This window comes from Rousettus aegyptiacus, unplaced genomic scaffold, assembly GCF_014176215.1.
Source record: "Rousettus aegyptiacus isolate mRouAeg1 unplaced genomic scaffold, mRouAeg1.p scaffold_m13_p_3, whole genome shotgun sequence".
Classification (NCBI taxonomy): domain Eukaryota; kingdom Metazoa; phylum Chordata; class Mammalia; order Chiroptera; family Pteropodidae; genus Rousettus; species Rousettus aegyptiacus.
Window position 1 is genome coordinate 168,930,493 of NW_023416306.1, and position 21,429 is coordinate 168,951,921.

General features: G+C 41.9%; 1 pseudogene; it reads left to right on the top strand.

The window, feature by feature from the left end:
- The first annotated feature begins 9,539 nt into the window (after positions 1–9,539).
- Positions 9,540–9,658, top strand: LOC118600817 (annotated as a pseudogene).
- The last annotated feature ends 11,771 nt before the right edge of the window (positions 9,659–21,429 follow it).

The following is a 21,429-nucleotide window of genomic DNA, read 5'->3' on the forward strand; positions in this document are numbered from 1 at the left end:
CACCAAATTAAACGTACAATACCATTTATAATCTTTCAGAAAAAATGAAATACTTAAGTGTAAAACTAATAAAACACATACAGTATTTGTATGCTAAAAACTATACAACACTGGTAAAACAAAGGGAGAGATATATCATATTCATGATAGGAAGACTCGTTTTACTAAAGATGTCATTTATCCACATATTGACATGGTAGCTTTAGTGTAATTTCTATCAAAATCCCAGCAATATATTTTGGTAGATATAGACAAGACTATTCTAAAATTTATATGAAAAGACAGCAGGACTAAAATAGCTAAAATGATTTTTTAAAAGAAGAATAAGGTAGAAGGAATCAGTTTACCCAATTCATGACATGATATAGCTACATTAATCGAGACTGAGGTGTTGACAGACTCATAGGTACATAGGTCAGTGGAATAGATTAGAAAACTCAGAAGTAGACCCACACAACTAGGTCTAATAATTTTTGAGAAAAGTGCAAAAGCAACTTACTGAAAGAAAGACAGCCTTTTCAACAAATGATGCTGGAGCAGTTGGGCATCCATTGGGAAAAATCAAACAAGAAACGAGCAAGCAAACAAAAATCTTGAACTAAGTTTTATATATACATAAAAAACCTCAAAATTCAGGATGAATTTAAATGTAAAACCATAAAAGTTTAAGGGAAAAAAAACATAAGAAAAGATTTGCAGGCTTTAGGGCTAGGCAAAGAGTTCTTAGACTAAATATTAAAAACAGTCCTTAAAAGGAAAATTGACAATTTGGATATCATCACAATTCTGACTTTTTTTTTGCTCTGAAAAAAGACATTGCTAAGTAGATGAAGAAACAAGTTACAAAACGGCAGAAAATATATGCAAACCACATATTGATAAAGGGGCTATTATCTGGAACACATTGAGAATTTCCAAAGTAAACGATAAAAACGTCCAATCTTCTAATTTAAAAATATAGAGACATTTCACTAAAGAGGATACATATAAATAGCAAATAAGAACATCAACAAATGTTCAACACTGGTAGCTCTTAGAAAATTGCAAATCAGAACCACAATGAGTTATTCCCATAGGGATGGGTAAGAGATAGTGACAATGTCAAATGGTGATAAGGATGTGGAGACACCAGGTGGCTCCTGCGTTGCTGGTGGAAATGTAAAATGGTCCAGCCACTCTGGTAAACCGTTGTCATTTTCTTAAAAAAACTTGACATGCAACTATCATATGACCCAGCAATTTCACTCCTGGGCAATTTATCCCAGCGAAAGGAAGACATTTTCACACAAAAATCTGTACTCACATGTTTATAACAGTTTTATTCATTATCACCTCAAACAGGAAACTACCCAGATGTCCTGCAAGGAGTGAATGGTTAAACCAAAGTTCATATATACTGTGTGACACCCTTCAGTAAGAAAGGAATGACCAAAACATGTAAATGCCTTGATAGATCTCTCAAGAATTGTGCTGAGCGAAAAAGAGGGATCCCAAGAGGTTACGACACTGTCTAATGTTATTTATATTCCAATCTCGAAATGAGAAAATTATAGAAAAGGAAGAACGGATTAGTGGTTATGAGGGGGTAGAGCAGGAAGAAAGTGAGTGTGGCAATGAAAGTCTACTTGAGGAATCCTTGTGATGACGGGAACCCTCTGGACCTTGTCTGTACCAGTGTGAACGATCTGTTTGTGACGCTGTCAACAATTTTGCATGATGTTAACCTTGAGCAAAACTAGGTAGAGAGTACATCAGATCTTCCTTTACGATCTCTTATGACTTGATGCGAACCCATAATTATCTTAAAATAGGGAGTGAAATGAGCCAATAATTTTTATCTATATTCCATTTATAACGGACACACTTAAAGATAATGATACAGAAATCTTGGAAGATAAAAAGATTTTTGAAAGGACAGTAAAAGTACAATGCAAAGGAAAGCTGCAAGAGCAATATCAATATCAGAAAAAAAAATACACTTTCAGGCTGAAAAGCATTAGGAAAAAAACATTTCATTAGATAATGATTAAACCAACAACAACTATTCTCTAGGAAGATCTAACAATCCTGAATCTGCATGTACCTGACAACATATTCTCAAAATACACAGAGGAAAAATAGATAGGACTATACTAATAATAGTAAATTTCATCTATCATAGGAGATTTTCACATCTCTAAAAAACTGATAACTTGGGCAGGAAAAAAGTTGTTAAAAACTCAAGCAGTAAAAGTAAACTTGATCCAACGACATGTACGGGAAGAAAAAATGAGAGTGACAGAAAACTGGGAAATATAACCAGCCTTGTTTAAGGAAATATATAGCACAGCATTTGGGGAGGGGGGCTCTGGGGATCTGATTTGTCCTCACACTTGATTTTTGAGCCTAGCTTTATCGAGCTGCTATTACGGGCATCTAAGTTGTGTAAGTTTAAGGTCTACAGTGTGACGATTTTGATACATGTATATGTGGTAAAATATTCGCCACGATAAGTTAGTGAACACACATTTCGCCTCACATAATTATCGTTGTGCTGCCGTTGTGACGAGGACGTTAAGGCCCTCCTCTCACAGCGACTCTGCAGTGTGCAGCACGGTGCCGTTGACGAAAGCCAACACACTGCGCCTTAGCTCCCCGGGACTCGTTCATCTTATAACAGAATGTTCTACCGTTTGACCTACATCTCTCTCCCCATTTCCCTGTCCCCTCAGACCCTGGCAGCCACCACTCCACTTTCCGTTTCTACGAGTTCAATGTTTTCAGACTCTACATAGAAGTGAGATCGTATAGTATTTACCTTCTCTGTCTGACTTATTTCACATAGCTTAATTTCACATTGCAAATGTCAAGATGTTTAAATTTTCTATGGCTGAATTCTTAAAAATTTATTTATTTTAATTAGTAATCAGTACATTGGTTGGACATCTAGATAGTTTGTTAAATGATCTCCCCGTTTGCTCCCTCCCCCTCTTAACCCTCCACCTAGAAAGTATTAATGCTAACTGCATTCCCCATGCCGAGCTCCCCAGCCCCGTGACCACCCATCAGTTACTAATTTGTATTTCTTTAACCCTTCACCCCATTCTTCCAGCCTCCCAAACCCCTCTCCTGAAATTTTTATGTATATATCTATTATATCTATATTTATATCTATCTATATCTGTATCTGTATCTATCTCTATCTCTATCTTAATCTCTATCATCAATATATATCTATCATCTGTCTATCTATATCACATTTTTTTATTCATCCATCAATAGACACTTAGGTTGTGTCTATGTCTAGGCTACGGCGAAAATGCTGCAGTGAGCACAGGCGCGCAGATGTCCCTTCGAGACAGTGATTTCACTTACTCTGGGTGTGTGACTAGAACTGGAATTGCTGGATCATGTGGGAGTTTAGTTTTTAATTTTTCGAGGAACCCCCATGCTGTTTTCCATCGTGGTGGCTTCACAATGAACAGCGAGAAAGTGTTCCCTTTTCTCCACATCTTCACCAACACTTGTTATGGCCTGTCTTTTTGATAATAGCACTCCTAACAAGTATGAGGTGATACCTCATTGCGGCTTTAATTGCATTTTCTTCATGACGAGTAATGTCGAGAACCTTTTCGTACTGTTTGTTTACATGTCTTTTTTGGAGAAATGTCTATTTGAGTCCTCCATCTGTTCTTAAAGTGGGTTATTTGTTTGTTTTGTTATTGAGTTGCATGATTTCCTTGCATATTTTGAATATTAACCCTTTATCAGATATATAGTTTGTAAACATTTTCTTCTGCCTGTAGGTCATAGAACAGCATTTTGATCAGCAGATGAGAAAGTAACAAGAACTCAACCGCACCTGCTTCTTGCTTAATTCTTACTTTCTCTTTGAGCTGCTGAACCTATGCTGTGGCACTTAGCTGCCCCGATGGTCCATTTTTAAGCTCCCCAATGCTTACCTGTAGCTCACAGATGGTTTGAGAGGTTGTTTTCACCAATCTGTAGCAAAATGAATAAAGTAAGAGAAGTGCTGCATAATTTTCATAACGGTACCCTTCTTTGTTTCAAAAGAACGCCCTGTTTGTCACTGTGCCTTTACGTTTTTTTCCCAATAAAGTGATGCTGCTGTTATTATGTTTATTATTGTTGTTGTTCAAATTCCTTAAAAGAGTGAAATTCAAAATAACACAATACTTAAAAAAAAAATTGCAAATAGACTCTGACTCTTTCTTTGCCTCTGATGTTCCCAGTACACAGATCGGAGTCTGTGATGATAATGTTCACCACGGCCCCTCATTCCAGGCACTTTTATAAATGTGGTCTTCCTTCAAATGACCTTGAGACTGATGATTTCACACCCACTCAACAGAAGAGTAAACTGAGCATCGAAGAATTTGGGGAACTTCCGCTGCCTTAGATTTTTTACTTTTATCATTTGACTCCAAATTCAAGTAGCTTTTTCAAACAAACTTACCCTCTCCTTCCAATCCCCAAGTCATGTTTGGGTTGGGTTTCTCTATGAATTGATGCTCTCCAAACCTTTGGGTCAGAGGTCCCAGAAAGGTATACCCAGTTTAGAAACGGTAACGAGATTTATTTGGGGGAAGGAGTTTTAAGCTCTCTGCATTAAGATCCTGCCACTGTGCCCACTCAAATTACATGCTTCTTAAGAAAAGAAGTCTCTTTAATAAAAATAGATCCTACGCGACATGTTATTCTTTATAATTGGACCAAAGATCACAAAGAGCATTCACTTACAAGATAATCTGAAAATGAACGGACAAATAATATAGTAATCACCAAATCCTTATTACTCGAAGCCTCTACACGCCAGGAGGTCCCTTCTCCCTTGATGATCAAGCCTGACCCCTATTAATTTTAATAGGAGTTAAGTAGTCACATCAAGCAAAGTAGCAGTGAGTATTCACAGCAAACCAACCCCGGAGATTAAGACCTCCGCTTTTGGCTTTCTGCAGAAAACGTGACACGTCGTCTGATGCTTATCTGCTCTTAATTGTGTGTTGTGTGTGTATGTTTCTCTCTCTCTTTTTTGCAGAGAAGGCAATTTGCAAATCGTTGCTATCTGCCTCCCTACAAGGAAGAGATAAATTCTATGAGCGGCTGTGGCGTTTGGCCTGTCTGATACCCTTTGCTGATAAATGGCAGTGTACCTTCATAATTAATACCCAATCTTTTCTGATCGACTCCATTACGCTAAGGCTGGAGGATATCTGACTTTAGTGACAAATGACTGTTTTGATGCACCCTGCCTCCCCCCGCCCCCACTCTTTTTTTTTGTTATCGCTATCGTCAAAAATATGCCCAGAACAAATCTACCAGAGGTTCTGTTGGACACCGTCAGAAAGATCTCTCAGTTTTATTAAGCAGCGTCTTCAAAGATTCAGCAGAGAGAGACTTGCTTCCGTGAGCTTTTTAACATGTGAGTGACATTTGCCTGTGTTTAAATATGGCTTTGTTAGGCTGTGCTTGCAATCAGGATGCAGAAAGAAAAAAGAAAAAAAGACAGAAAAAAAGCCCCGCTGTTAGAACCTGAAACCAAAGAGATTGATCCTCTTTTAGTTTCGCTCTTGAAATAGGAAGTCGCGGGAAAGCCAGAATCAGAGAAATCAAATTAGATTTAAAATTCCTGTGAGCTCTCAGAATGCAAGATCAGGATAAACATTTTGTCCTGAACAGCTAAACCAAACAAAGCAAGAAACCACCGCGTAAGATTTTGTGGTGGATAGTGAGACGGCGCATTTGTGCAACGACTTCACGAGTCCGGGAGTATTCAAAAATTCAGCTCGCTAGTTTCCTACCCCGCCCACTGAGATGGGGCCAGAATTACGAGGACCATTTTGTGGATGAAGGGGTAGGCTTGGTAAGTGGCCACGCCTTCTCGAGTCAGACCTGGGGTCAAACTAAAAGCCTTCTGACATCTGTTGCGATGCTACCATAGGGACCCCAACATTCTGTGGCGATTTACAAGTCAACAAGCACATAAAGGGATTGAGACGAAACAGAAGAGATGAGCCCTGCATTTTCCCATTGATGAGCTCGTCTCAATTCCCTTCCATCTTCTCCTTCTAAAAACCAGCCGAATCGGTGGTGTCCGAGGGCCAGGCCTCCCCCTTCATGCTCATCATTTTAGTTCCTACGGCTGCTCTGCTAATTTTGTCTTTGGCTTCCTGTCGTACTCACTGGCTCTCACTACCACCGGCAGAGTAAGTCTTCTGCCCATTAAGCTAAACTAGAGCAAATCCTCAGGACCCAGAGGGTACAACATTTTGGAGTGTCCTTGGCATGGAGAGAGCCATAATTGCTGGGGCCAAAATGTTTTGGCTTTTATGAGGCAGCCGAGCTTCTGGAGGGGCCACGAAATGACTTGGCAAGACCAATGGTTGAAACCCCAAAACTGTTTTTACTAGACATGAATATATATTTTAAATATCTGCTTTTGAGAAACTTTGGGGGAAACCAAACTGAGACTTCATATTTTTAAGTGCCTTTCATGAGTCGAATAAACTCATACATTCCCCACAATTCTGCAACATGGAGCCATGTATCCAACCACTCAACCACGCAAACTTCATTGGTCAAATAGCAACTGAATACCTAGTTTATGTAAAAAAAACAAAACAAACAAACAAACAAAACAAACAAACAAAAAAACCCACTGTGGAGGTTACTTATGGCCAAAGGGAAGAGTGACAAACAGAACATTTTCAGGTGTTGAAAGTTTCCACAGGGAAATAATTGTAAAGCAGGTTAAGGGGAGAGACGGCATGGACAGATTCTATTTCAGAAAACATGCCCAGCGAAGTTGTCTCTGAGCAGGTGGTTTTTGAGCAGTTATTTAACCAAAGAGGTAACCTATATACAGGACTGGAGAAATAGCATGCTAAGAGGAGGAGTTGACAGGTAAGGTTTTGGGGTCCACATCCATGTGACCCCAAACATGGCAAGTATGGCAAGATGACTAATGGGAGAGCATTCTTGGACCTCTGAGGAAATGCATCCCCAATTGCTGTGGACCAGCCTTATGATTTGGGACAAATTATTTCTCCTTGAAATTGTTTGTCAGTCTCGGAAATAAGGGGATACATTGAAAAAAACAATTCTGGATCACTTTGACTAAATTCCTGATTCCATGTGAGGTTTGCCCCAGAGACGTGATAATCATTTTTCTTTCTTTCCCTAACTCTATTTTCCATTCAGATCAGAAAGCTCTGGTGAGTCCCCTTTGGGTTCCAACAGTGGGCTCCAGGGAACATTCCTGAGAATCCCAGTTTGAGGAACTGTGAGATACATCATGCATTCTTAATGAAGCATCCTTCACGCAGATAGAAAATCAGTCCTCACAATGAAAGCCAGAGCCCAGTGTGGCAATGGGGAAGGTCAAAACAAAGATTCTTGATGTAATAAATACATAGAAATTATTCTGGAGAAGACAGGTCATGTGGTGAGGACTTTAGGTCCTTGTTCAATAGAGATATCACCATGGAAAAAAAAGATTGATGTTAGCTCTTTCAGCCAAAATGTGTAAGGGAGATCGCCTGTGCTCCTGTCCTATGAACATGTGGAAGGAAAGCACGGGTACCAAATATCAGAAACTCAAGAACAGTTCCAGAAAAGGGAGTTTCCCCTCTTCCTTTGAAAAGAAAAGAGAAAGTAAATGTGTGCGTTATTCAGTAATATATTATTTTATCTATTAAATCTATTCAATAAAATATTGCTTTATTTTCTTTCAATGTTTTGGGATTTTGTCCTAAATCTGTCAGTTGCAAAAAACATTCAAAAATTTAGAACATTCGTTAACATCTGACTACGTGGTGATTAAAACATCCCTGTTCGAGAAAGACCATGAATGTTAGGGTTAAAAGACTAAAGTTCAGGTCATAGCTCTTCATTTAGTAGTGCTGTGACCTTAAGCAAGTTACTAGACTTGTCTGACCTTTGACGTGATAGTCTACGAATTAGGGACATCACACTTGTCCACTTTACTTCATAGATGCAGAAATAAATAAAAACAAATATGAATAAAATCGCTCTGCATACAGCAAAAATCTAATAAATATGAAGATGAAGAAAGGGAGGAAAAAGGGAAGAGATATTTAAAAGAGGAGGAAGGGGATATGGGAAAAAAGTTAAGTCATTTTAATGCTAGTTAGAGTAAGGGTCTGAACAGAGGATGCTGGTACCCTGGGACAGCATCCTCTCTTGTCCAGTATAAGGTCCAGAGCCGCCCCGTGAGTTTTTTTAAATCATACTTTTTTTTTCCACTTGTAAGGGGTAAATAATCCTCAGAAGGTAGCATATCATAGTGATATTAGTTCATACTTTACAGAATTCCCAATGCCTACGGAATCAAGGCCAGATTTTTCTAATTTTAGGGCTCCCATGGTTTGTCATTAACCCCTCTGGCTAACGTTATAGTGCTTTTTCTAATCCTTAGAGACATGAGATTCACTCCTCTGACCTAAATGCAGAAGAGACAGTGAGGGGAACTGGGGATGGAATTGGAGGTTGATGTCTTCCTATAGCCAGGGAAGGGGATTGACCTCAGGTCTGCCTTAGAAATGGGGTACGAGCTGGAAAGTGAACCTTGGAAAACAGGGTAAAGGTCCTCAGGACTGGAGTTGTGCTACCAAAAGTCACTCTTCAGGTCTTCTCGGCCACCAGAGGAGAGAGGCATTGTTACTTTCTAGCTTACAGTTTAAAAACTGAGGTTCAGACCATTGACATGGCTCTATTAAGCTCAGAACTAGTAAAAGTGGCCCTAGATTTTGGACCTTCAGACATTGAAATATGTTCTTGGTTGGCTTCATGTAAGCTGGTGGTCAAATTGTACAGTCTCGAAACCTAGGCTAAGGAGTATGGAGTATAATGAAGAATCTTGTTTGGAAAGTGCTTTGTTAAACATGGAGCGTTGATTTGGTAGCGATGTCATATGAAAAATCAGTGTGGAAGTAGCTAGGAACTGATTCACAATTGACAACAGTGGGAAAATAATCAAAAAGAGGCATCTGCGAGAAATATTTGGAAGTAAAAACAGGGAAGGAAATTGTCAGAAATGAAAGAAAGGTCAGGGAGAGGCAAATGATGTGGAAATTCCACGTGCAGGATACAGAATGAAGAACCAGACCCAATGGGACATAAGGAAGAAGACCATAGCTACAAGGGTGTACGCCTGTGGGTTGGTTTGCGCAAGAATTTGCTTCCTCTTAGAGATCACGCATGTTCCCTAACCTCAGCTTCAGGGTTTGCCTCTGGAAATTAAAAGAATCACATCTGTACACAATGGGTGGGTTAGCCATTCGAGAGTACAAACCAGCTCACCATAAATGTGCACTGAAGCTTTGGGTACAGCTCAGACCCAAGTCATAGAATGGACATTACTATCTCAGCGTTAGGGCAGGATGAGGTCATCGTGTAGGTAGTAGGCACCTCTGGCTTTGGCCATTTTTATCAGGAGGAAAACCTGACAGGTAAGCAACTTGAGTCACGAACAGGAAGTCCAGCCAATTAGACCAGAAAATATTCCAAGAATGGTCTCAGTCTACGGCCAGGCCACCCTGAACATGCCTGAACCTGTCTGATCTCGGAAGCTAAGCAGAATCTGGCCTGATTAGTACTTGGATGGGAGACCACCTAGAAAGACCAGGTGCTGTAGGTGTAAAAAAAAAAAAAGAGAGAGAATGGTCTCAGCAAAAGTGGTCCTCAGCCCAGAGTGTCTCCTGGTGGTGCTACAGGCATGAAGCTTTCCTAGCCAGATGTTGGAAGCATACCCTCACTGGCTTGGGTTCAATGGCCATGTCACCAAACAACCTTTGAGCTTCAGTGACTTCTTGGTATAGTTGCCTACGGAGAGTGAATTTTGGTCAACATGAGCATTCTGTCACTGGAAGGTCGATTTCTCATCGAAGCTTAGTCCATTAGCATTTTGGTAGCCATCCATCGGATTGTTTGAGCTTGCTTTGTGTGAATCCAGACATGAGGGATGGGTGGGTCCTCTCCTCCAACCTGATGTAGACCCTGATCGTGCCAAGGTGAAAGGCAGTTTCTGCTCTTGGACCATGCGGTGTGCATGAGCAGCTGCCTCTAGAAACATCCCTCTGTAATCGCACGCTTTTCTCTCACAGCATAATATTCCACAGTCTCTTCACTGCTGGGGCTAGTTCACGTCTGTGTGAGTTCCTTAGGGCCAGATTTAAGTCATGTATGCTTAAGCTACGTTTTGCACATCGGAAGCACTTAGCGAAGTAAAGAAAGAAAGAATGAATGCATAAATGAGTGAATGAATCAAAGTTTGCTCACTTCAGTCTACCAAGCTGTTCATTTAGCTGTCTTCTGTTTTTGTGAAGTATTTTCTCTAAAGCTTTGCTCCCACCAAAATAAACTGGTACAATCAAGAGTTTTTAGAAATGTTTCCCTGTGCTCAAGCCACACGGCCCTTTATTAACGACACTTTCAAGCTCTGCTATTGTGCTCAAATTGGCAAAGGGGAGTTCTGTGCTCACAGAATGTAATTCAAGAACCAATAAAAGTTGATTACATACATATGAAACGTATGGACTGGGGGTAGGATCTTGGATGGATTACAAAGCGGGTGTCGTGTTTCATCTTCTGCATGGGGTTTTTTATGGGAGGCCTGCATGAAGCCACAAACATCCACATCGTCCCTTTCCCTAAACATCGTGTAAACAGAATCATGGTCTCATTCAAAAATACATCTGCAGGATCACAGTTCAGAAAGAGGTCTAGGTTTTATGTCGACTTTGCTCTAACTAGAGAATCTTACAAGCAACTCAGTAATTCATTAGGAGTACAGTAGGTGATCTTTAACTATGAAGCATCAAAATAAAATAGACTATTAGTTCCCTGATCGGGGATGTGGCAGATGTAGATCTATGACCTTATGTAACGATGAGCTCTTTCTACTTTAAAATACATGCACAAATAAAGACATATTCCCCTCTTTCTCTATCTCCAAGTCACAGCATCTATTGATAAGTATTATTGAGAGTGCTTTTTTTTTTTAAGGAGCAAAACAAAATGCCTGGATACTCCGCTGGTTTTCTCTGGATCCTTGGCCATAGTGATATCCAAGCCTTGTTCCAACCCGCGTTGAAACACAGCCACCTCTGGGTAGTGACATGACAGCTGTTCGCCAGCCCCGCGGCGCGGCCAGCTTTGAACAGGAAATGAGGGAGGTCTTCTCCAGGGAGAACTACGGGGAGTTTTTGGTGAGCAGAATGCAATTACCCCGGCTGGAAAAATGCCAGGTTAGGATGGTACATGTCAGACTGTCGCAAGGGCATCATGGGGCTCTCTCCCACAACAACTATCTCTTAAACGGAAGACAGAACGAGAATATAATTATGATCATCTTAATCATTGGAAGGTAATTATGGTTATGTTCATAGCTATAATATTTTTTTTTAATAAAGGTTCTTAACCTTTCCACGGTTGACAGCGAAAAACGGTGGACTCGACCGAAAACAAAAGAGTGGTCACAGGGATAGCTCTGTGGTGGTAGTGCCATTTTGAGGAACTTCTTTAAAATGACTGACCGATGAGCATCGATTCTTCAGTAGATACCGATGGTTGTTCTGCTGATCAAAATTTGGCCCGCCATAGCCAACAAAGAAAGCAGATCTAATTTATAGCTCGGTGAGATCTTTCTAGAGCTTGCATTTGCTTTAGAGTTTCAGAAATCCTTCTGGCAGCCATTTCTCCCGTGGCCTCATGGACATTTCAAAAGCAATTTGGACATATGTGTGCTTTTCTTATTTCCATTTTACAGATGAGAAAACCGAGGCTTGACGAGACGAACCTAGTTATTTACAGTCACACGCTGGCAAGTGTTAGAGCGATTTCGCCACGTTAGGGCCTGCAGTTCACCAGTCTTCCCGAGCAAACTCGAATAATACATCATTCTTCCCCTCTAGAAATGCTAATTTATGTTTCTCAACATATTTTTAGTGCCGAATTTTAAAATTATGTAAGATGTAGTTTTGAAGTTGGAGTCATCAAAAAGTTCAATTATGACTAGTTGCCTAGAAAATATATTTGATAATAAAAATTCAGTTCAAAAAAAAAATGGATTATATAATCCATTTTGCTAAACATAGCCTGCAAGAATCTAATGAGAGTCAACTCCGAAATCAATCACTCGAGAAGCTAAGTTGTTAAAGTTCTTGTGAAGTAGTTTCCTGATAAATGGCATTCTTTGACAGAGCATCTGGGTAAATACGGAGCGCTCGTGATTGATCCTCAAGAGTTCTGAGTTCTTTTAAAAAGAATATTTCATTTTTGCATGGATGTGCGGCCACAAAGAAGGACACACGTGAATTCAAATCCCAGTTCCGCCACTATCCGAGTGACCTTGGACGTGGCCCTCCGTTTGGGAGTGAGATGTCGGGAGGTAGGCGAGAGCTGGCCTTACATGCACTGCCAGGGGACAATTAAATGATACGTATGGCGATGCTCAGAGTGACGTCCGCCACACGGGGCGTGCTCCGGAGCTCAAAGATTTGTTTTCAAAAGTTATGTATAGTTAGCTACTTTCGATAAAAATGACACTTAAAGAATTTATAGGACATACTTCTTAATTGATATACTAATTTTTATAATAGTCTCTTGGGATTTAGTTTGGATATTTAAATCGAAAGGCCAGATGAACTAAACCATATGCTGAATGTGCAGATAAAAAAAAAAAAAAACGTTTAAAAAAATAGAAACAGGAACAGAGCAAAGAGCTGTTTCAGATCCTCAGTGGTCTACTTGATTTCTATAACGACTAGTCTTTTTCTATTCGATTGATTTTTTTCATGCTTCATTCATTTATTTACCTAATATTTGTTAAATGTCTCTTCGAGAAACGTCTCATGCGATGAGGCCGTAACAATTTTAAAAAGAAATAAAGATAAAATGTATACTCTTTGATCTCACGAGACTCACAGAGTAACTGCCAAACAGATGTGGAGACCAAGTATTTTCATATAATGATTATATTTATTTATAAGTGATGGTAGTTTAAAATCAAACCCTCTTGGAGTCTCTATTAAGGTTTCTAGGTAATTTCCAGTGCACTGGAGCATCACGAATCCTTGGTTGCAAATCACGGGCTGAGCTGGGCAAGGAAAGCAAGGGATAGCGGACTCGGTTCACTCGGATGTCACGTCTTTCTGATTAGCTTGCTCGGCTGCTAGAATTCCCTCAGAAACCTGGGAGTTTTGTGCGTAAATCAGAAAATGCTGCTACCTGATATAAACGTTGGGATGCCAGGGCTTGCGACGGTGTCTGTAAGAAGAATGTGGAACGATCCGATTCAAGTTTCCAACACCACGCAAGGCCCGAAGTCCTTCACGCGAACGTGCTTGTCCTTCCTCTTCGTAGAGGCCGACAATTTCATGAGTTTAACCAGAGCACGAGTTAATTCCGTGAGTCCATTATGGCGCTTTGCAGTGTAGACGCCGCTAAGACTAGAGGGGAAATGGGCCTTCAGGGCACTGCCAATTCAGATGTCACCTCCGGCATCTTGTCTCTTTCTCATCAGAGTAGATTAAAGGAGAATAATAGAAAAGAAAGAGAGGGAGAAACGAGAGAACAAAAATTGCAAATCTGGAAGGTTCCTAACACCAGTTGAAACCTTTGTTCACAATCAGACATCGCCATTGTCGGCCATCCTATCCCAGATCTCCTTCCCAATTAAACTGGCTGTGTGTGTCAAAGCCTTTCTATGGAACCATGTTCCCACCTCTTGACTAAGTTGTATAGACCTACCTATAAATGTAGAATCTAAATTTCTTTCTTTTCATTGAGCAACTTGTGACCTTTTGGAAAACTTGCGGTGTTCGTTATCCATTTTATTTGAAACTCGAGTCATACCTAATTCTTCAAGCACATTTGGAAGCTGAAGAACTACAGTCTGGCTCAGTGTGCAAAGTGATTGCATTGACTCTCCAAATGGTAACCTGTACTGAGAAGGCCACAGGGCAAGGCATTACTGGTAGGTTAGGACGTATTCTAGCAGAGTCACTGTGTGATCTTGAGAAGTCGCTGGTGTCTATGGTTTTCCAGTGGAAGGACTAGACTCTAGATGTCTTTTAGAAATCCGACTCATCGGGCACAGGCAATGTCTTTGGCCCCGATGACTCACAAAGTCATTATTGGCCCAACACAGTTTTCAGATCATTTCTTCATTTTATGAAAGAGTTTCAGGCTACGAAAATGACTGGCATCCACTCTTATGGAATAGTGGAGGGTCTAAGTGTTCCCTTTCACTTCTTTGAAGAAAGGGGCTATCTCGTGCCTTATGACATTTTCATAAATGGATTACTATCCTTATTGAAATAAACCGAGGCAGCATTAAAATGAGAAACAGGAACACACACACACACACACACACACACACACACCCCCCACTGGAGTTAATGATGGTGGAGGTGTTTCCCCATCTTTTTATTCTTGAGCCTCTTAGGGATCAGGATGTGGCATGTGATTATGGTATTTCTATTAGGAGATGGTGAATTGGAGAAATGAAATATGACTTGGAAACAGGACTTATATAACATACATGATTTACACAACCTCTTTCGTGCCAGTAAAAGAGATTGTGTTCAGATGCAATAGGGGCCCTTAAAAAGGACATCTAACTACTTTTCACTTTATTTCTCCTTTCTAATAATCCTTTCCAGAACCCCCAAGAACGAGGACTTTGGAGGCTGCCTGTCACGTCAGGCAGCAAGCCACACCCCGGCACCCTTACCGTGAGAGTGCACCATATTTTTTATTTCTTCAACTTGCATTGGCAATCTGTTTTAGCATAATTTACACATTTACACATTTGAGAGAGCAAGGCACAGTCATGCAACTTAATTCCAAAAAGCATAAGCACTGAAGACTGTCTCTGCACGTTAGCTTTGCAAAGCATCTGAGCGCCTTCGCCAGAGCCCCTTCCAAGGCACACGCTTGTTTGGACTCAGCCTCAGGAGGCACCTGCTGTTTGTCATTTTCCAACCTAAACCCTTCAGAGTGGTCATTTAGAGCCGGATTTGGCTGACCTTGAAGCGTCAGTGCAGGGTGAGCAAGCCTCGTCCCAGGTTCACCCCTTCTTCCAGGCCTCTGGGTTCATTAGCATCCTGTGGCCACCAGGAGCATCTCTGAAGAAGTGTCGGGGAGCAGGTTTGCCCCACTCTTCTTTCAGGTGTCATGCGACTGATTCATCCTCCTACATCGACTATTTCTTTTAAATGGGCGTATAAAGCTCAGGCAAAAACAGAGTTGGTGCCTCATAGCCAGAGCAGAACCTTTGGAATGGGGCAGAATTGGGTGTAAGTCTCTCCTCTTCTCTTTCTGGACAGATGCCCTTGAAGGTGGACCCCACTTCCATCTCTATAAAGAGAAGGGAAAAGAGTTCTCCAATAGTCTCGTGGTAAGGAATTGGTGAGGACGTGTGCATGAACAAGCATTGGTACAGCGAGTGCTCAATGGCTATCACTTCTCCTTCTCCTCCTTGTGGGAGGTGATGCTCCAGCAAGAAAAAGGACAAGGACAAATCGTTCGCAGAACAAAGTGTGTCTTGCATCTCTCCAGAGGAAGGCTCCTCCGAAAGACACTGTTTGTGACCCCCACTGACAGTTGTCTCGCTGTAGAGAGTAATTGAGTTTCCCTCCTATCCAATTGGGTTGCTTCCTTAAAAGTAGTGATTAAAACAGATTTACTGGAGGGCAAGATGACATTTATATGGACTAGAAGCATTTTCCTGTTCATTTTGTTTGGGGAGTAACCTTTCAGAAAGGGTAGATTTAATTTAGGGGACACTTCATTAAGCGGGGAACTGATCACTGGAAGGAATATTCTTGCAATAAAAAAAAAATGCCATCGTCTCAAGAGGGTATGTTCGGTTTAAAAAAATCCTGACGGGGGAATTGAAGATTTGGGCAAGGGGCGCATTTCTTTGAGTAGGTGCTGCCTGGATTTCTTTCCTTTTCTTTATAGCGTGGCCCCCTCCACCTTTTTTTTTTTGTTTTTTGTTTTTTTTTGGTTTTGAATAATTAGTGGCTCAGGACTGAACGCCTTTTTGCTGCTGCTGGCAGTTTCTGATGAAGTATGAATGATGAGGGTCACATGCACGGAGTCGCTTTGGGTGCTAATTTGCACGTTGAAATTTGCTCAGGGAGTGATTGATCTTTTCCCCTGACCACAAAAAAAACCCCACCTTCAGTTATTAAAGCTATTTTGAGACCTTTCAGGTTGGTCGCATGCGGATTCTTAGAGGGAAACGGGATGGTCTAGAAGAAAACGTCCCGGAATAGGATCGACTTCATTAAGTTGGAAAACACAGTCGCCTGGAGGGATAATGCTCATTTACACAAAAGCAGCATTTATTGACTGACTCTCTCCTTCTCGATCCTTGCAGAGCGGAGCAGGAAGGTGCTTTTCAATGATGTCTGGGTGGTCCTGGGTGAGTCCTGAGGCAGGAGAAGGTTTTTCTTGCATTTTCGCTTCATGGCGATGTTTTCTTTGCCTCTTTCCACTGTTCTCGCTGCCTCTCTTGGTTGCTTAGCTGAGTGTTCTCCTGTGGCTCAGCCTCAAAAAGACTGTTTTACACCAGGTTCTCGAGCATCTCTTCACGCTCCTCTTTGAACTCAAAGTGTCTGTCCAAAGGCCAAGGGCACCATCCACCTTACCTCTTTGGCAAAGCACCAAGCCTGGTAATACGAGGTCATGGAAACGCCCATCTTCAAAGTGCCCTAATTCAAGCGTTTAAAATCTAGTGCAAGTTGCCTTAAATTATATGCAGAAAAGGAGTATGACCCGGTTCCAGAAAGAGTCCCCCGACTGGAAGAGCTTCTCCGGCTGCAGGCAACATGCTCCAGGTTTCAGACAATACAACTTACTTTGTGGGATGAAGCCCTGTGATTTTATAGTGTTTATTGGTCCAAAAACATCCTAGATGCAAGCTTTTAAATTTCATGACAAAATAAAATATTAAAACATATTAATAAATCTATCGTTCGGTGTGTTTTAAATATTATTTCAGGGAAAAGTCACCTTTTTTTTTTAATCTTTAGAATTCGCAGACATTAAAAAAAAAATCTTGGAACAGAGGAGATGCTGTGAAACAGGAACTTATACGCTAGTCGCAGGAGGGTAAATTGGTATAATTTTTACGAAAGGCAATCTGCCAATATGCGTCAGGAACATTAAATATGTTGGTGCCCTTTGGCCTGGTAATTCTACTTCCAGGAATCCACTCTAAGAAAGTAATCCAACATAGACAGCTATTTTCCATGAATTGGTTTATTTAAGTGCTGTAATCATGAAGAAGGAAAAGGAAAAAAAGAAGGAAACTACAAAATGCCCCCACACAGGTGAATGATTAGGTAAAGTGTTGTATATGTGTATTAAGTTATGTAAATAAATATGATTTAATGATATAAGGAAATGTTTACTGATGAGGCTGAGGGCAAAATGCAGTGAACTCAGCTCTGTGAAATGTGTATATATATAGAAGATGATGAAAAGAAATGAGGCCAAAATGTTTATTATTGGTTATCATCTTGTCTTGGGTTTACTGAACATTTTTTTCTTTTTTCTTTATACCTCTTTGTATTGTAAGTATGTAGAAGAATTAAAAACATTCTAAGCAGTAATCCTAATTTGGCTAAAATTGTGTGTGTATGTGCATATGTGTATAGTGGAAGAAATGTTTTTTTTTTTAAGAAAAATAATATATGTCTAGCAAGAAAGATGAAACAAAGATATAGTTGGGCTAAGTTCACGTTTTTTCAAACCAACTTGTGCATCTAAAATAAAATTCTGCCTCTCCACACACTGGGTTCCTGGAAGCTGACCAAAATCTGCTCAGTAATAGTAATTCCACTCAAAAAAAGGAAGAGAACATATTGAACCGCGCTCACTCATGGTCTGGGCGCTTGGAAGGAATCAGTTGGTGAGTACCAAAGTGATGACATGCTTGTTTCTATTTGCATTTTGAAAATTGACAGATAATTGAAAAGAATCAGCATATGAAATTTCTCGGAGGAAGCAAGCTGAGAAGCCAGAGGAACCTCGCCTATGGAGGCATCCTGGTGCCCACAGTCTGGTGACAGAATGTTCTAGAACTGCACATCTCTTCGGCGATCATGGAAAGGGCCCTCCGTTTGCTGGGGACTGAGCTGCATCCGGCTGTCTGGCCAGTGCAGCTTCAGCACTCCATGTCCAGAGCTCCTGTGCCTCACTCCCCCGTATCATAATTCCAGCAAAACTGCAGAGAAGTCACCGGAAATGTTAATCCATTTTGGAGCCTGTACGGTATCCACAGCGATACCTCAGAGAACAGCTTTAATGGACGTTCAATGTTTAATTTAATCTATTAGTTTTTAACTAAAAGTGGTAATATTCAAAGATTAGACATATGTATTTAAAAATAAACATAATGACCGAACAGTATTTTAAAGGTTGCGGACAGGCTCAAGATACACACGCTGATAGATTAAACAATTAAATCTGTGTGGACATACAAAACAAATATTGAATTTGTCTCTGATTTAAAAAAAAAATACAACTACTGAATAGAGATGCTTTGCGGGGAAGGAAAGAGGGAAAGAGGAAAGGAGGGAGGAGAGAGAGAGAGAGGGGAAAGAAACTTTAATAACAACCTTACTAACGCTGGGTCGTAACTGTGTAAATTTAGACATAAAATACCTATGTGGAAAGGGAAATCTGGATTTACCGCGGGGTTAGGGTGCCGAGAAGCTAGGAGAATTCCTCTCTATGCTTTAGTGCTCCAGTCTCCCACAAAATGTATTTATTTAACAAATGTCACCCAAAACAGCTTGGTAGCAGATGAAGGTTTATTTAATGGCAGTAAAACAGGTGAAACATTCCCTACTTTTTTTTTTTTGGTCTCTGTTTATGTTTCCATCAAAAAAAAAAAAAAAAAAAAGAGGGGGAAAAAAAATGGAGCTGGTTACAGCTCAAACAGAACCACGGCATATATCTGGGAAGTAGCGCAGATTTCACTTAGGAACTGGCTAGGAAAATACAAATCTCTCTATTTTCTTAAAGCAATTTCTGATTTTTTCCCTCCCCAGAGGACAGAAACCTCAAATCTGGATCCGGCTTCGCGTTATTTTTATCCTATTTTATTTCGTTTTTGAACGCTTTCCCCCTTCGAGAGTTGCCATCTCGCTTTGGCACCGGTATGGGGTTCTTTTAAGTCTAATGTTTTCTTCCTGTTTTAGTAAATCTGTTTCCCTGCCCTCTCAGCCAGGGGAAAAAAAAAAAAAACACAAAAAACAAAAAACCCCACCGCATCTCTTCCCCAGCCCTCTCATCTGTAACCTTTCTACAAGTAAATGCTAATTGAAAACGAAAGAACACCACTAATCTCGGAATTTAAATGCATTTAACGAAACCAATCTCACTCTAAATGGTTGTTTCGCCATTCCCCTTTCCCTGGCAGATGTCGAGAAACTGCAATCCCTATTAAGAATACTTGACTGTTTACTCAGCACGGGAAATGCAGCCCCAGCCTGCATCAATCTAAATGCGTTTGGAGACGTCACCCCCCCCCCGCCCCCCGAAAAGTGCAGACGGTTAGCCGGCTATGTTTAAATGTAATCTTCGCATGAAAGAACCACGGCGTTTTCTGTTTCACTTTGTCATCCATTCCCCCCCCACCCCCCCTTTTTTTTTTTTAACGACGGCATCCAGTGCAGGCCTAGGAGGGAATTTTTATGGCCCGTTCCATTTAAGTGGCTTTCGGCGTGAGCTAGGAGGTTTGTCATGCGGCGAATGGAATTATTAGTTACGTTTATGGAGTTGATTGGGGGCAAAAAAAATGAAAGTGCTGTGCGACCTTCCAAAAACGCTCAGCGTCTGCGTGGAGCGTCGCCGTCCCGGCGGCGCTGGCCGGCGAGTCTGGTGGCCCGTGGAGGGAGGCGCAGGAGGCTGAGGAGGCTCTGCCTTGGGGGATCCCTAGCTCGGTCTTGGCCGGCAGGTGAGGCCAACATGAGCTCGCGTCGTCCAGGAAACCCTCGCAGGTGCCTGGCCTTGACCTCCGAGTGTCTCCTCATCGGCGTCGTTTGTGGAAAGGCACCTGTTCGGCGCTCGGCGCGTAAACGAGCCGCGTGGTTCCACGGCACTGTGTTTGCACGGGCGGCGGGGGCCCGGGTCACCTCGCCAGCGCCGAGCCGCACCGTTTGGGAAGAGACGTTTTCAGAATTTGTTCTACGTCAACATGTTTTCCCTACCGGGTTCACTGTCCCTTTTGTTATACTTGTTAAGAACGGAAGGGGAGGGACACAGATAAGAAAATAGCATCACATCGAAACCGAGGAAGACACCCACGTTTGGAACGGGAACGGGACATGGATGCTTATCGGGCGCCTGATGCCGAATCGGCGCCTGCCCTCGAGTGGATCACCTAGACGTTGCCTGGCAACTGGGCGACGTGGCTCTTGCTTGCTCCATTTTACAGATGAGGAAAGTGAGGGTCTGAAAGGGGGCTGGACTCTAAAGCTGGACCGTAGAAGAGGCCAGGATGATTAAAGCTCATATCAAAGCCAGACCGTGCAGGTCGCCGGCATTTTTCCTCCTTTGCTTCCTTTTTGAAACCTTCTTTTAGAGATATGAAACAGGTCCATGACGTCTTTCACTAACAGCTACGTTCCTGGAGGACAGAGCTTGTCATGATTTAATGTCGTATAGTCCCCACCGCGTATACCCCCAGCCCTTGGCATATGTGTGGTGAGACGATGAACTGAGGAACTAACATCCATTAATTGTTAGAGTCTCAGTCCTATGAGCCTCTTAGGTGTGTGGTTTTCCCGCAGATGTTGATTGTCTGGGCTATAATGAAATATCCATATATGTTCCTGGAGCATTTGGGGCCCGGCCCCCAAGTCGGATGGGGTGTCTGTCAGGCTCAGATGGGGTGTCAGCTGAGAACCATCCTCCTTCACGCGTTCTAAGTGAGCTCCGCACTCTGGAGGTCAGTCGCGAATCTGAGATTTCCAGGGTCGGGGCGGGGTTGGATCGGGAGGCGGGCTCTGAAGCAGGGCAGGCCCCGGCCGGCACCTACCTCCCTAGGTGTTCCCGGAACATGATCTCATGTGAGACTCAGCGTCCTCCTGGTGATGGGGAAAAGAATCGCCCCCCCCCACCCCCGCCACCAAAAACACCGAGGACCCAGGGAAGAAAGCGTGGGGACAAGGGGACGCGTTTGGCGCGTGTGTAAGTTCCAGTTTAATTTCGTAGACATTCTAAATCCGAGACTCAAAACGGCAAAGCCCAGGGGTTCGCGCTGCCGGCATCTCTGTCCCGCGACGTATTCCCGCCCGCGCTTGTGACTTGGTCCCCGGGTCACGCTCCTGCCTCCCTTTCTGCCTTCCTGCTTGTTTGCGTCTCTTTCGGTGGCTCCCGCTGGCGCTG